Genomic DNA, 670 nt, shown 5'->3' with positions numbered 1-670 from the left:
TGTGGACCCCCTGAAATGCCCATAGACCCACAAGAAATGTCTGTGGACCCCCAGAAATGCCTTGTGGACCCTCAGAAGTGTCTTGTAGACCCCCAGAAATGCCTGTAGACCCTCAGAAATGCCTTGTGGACCCCCAGAAATGCCCATAGACCCCCCAGAAGTGCCTATAGACCCCCCTAGAAGTGCCTGTAGACCCCCCCTAGGAGTTCCTGTAGATCCTCAGAAATGCCTTATGGACCCCCAGAAGTGCCTGGTAGACCCCCAGAAGTGCCTTGTGGACTCCCAGAAATGCCTATAGACCCCCCTTAAATGCCTGTAGACCCCCAGAAGTACCTGTAGACCCCAGAAATGCCCATAGACCCCCATCAGTTCTGCCCTGTTAGACCCCAGTAATGTCAATGGACCCCCATTGCTGTATGGTGGTGGGTTTCCAGCCCCGAAAGCCATCAGTTCTGCTCTGTAGACCCCAGAAATGCCCATAGACCCCCATCATTTCTGCCCTGTTAGACCCCAGTAATGTCAATGGACCCCCATTGCTGTACAGTGGTGGGTTTCCAGCCCTGAAATCCATGTAGACCCCAGCAATGCCCATAGACCCCCATCAGTTCTGCCTTGTTAGACCCCAGTAATGTCAATGGACCCCCATTGCTGTACAGTGGTGGGTTTCCAG

The sequence above is a fragment of the Coturnix japonica genome, linkage group LGE22C19W28_E50C23 (genome assembly GCF_001577835.2).
Source record: "Coturnix japonica isolate 7356 linkage group LGE22C19W28_E50C23, Coturnix japonica 2.1, whole genome shotgun sequence".
Taxonomy (NCBI): Eukaryota; Metazoa; Chordata; class Aves; order Galliformes; family Phasianidae; genus Coturnix; species Coturnix japonica.
This window is presented reverse-complemented; position numbering follows the sequence as displayed.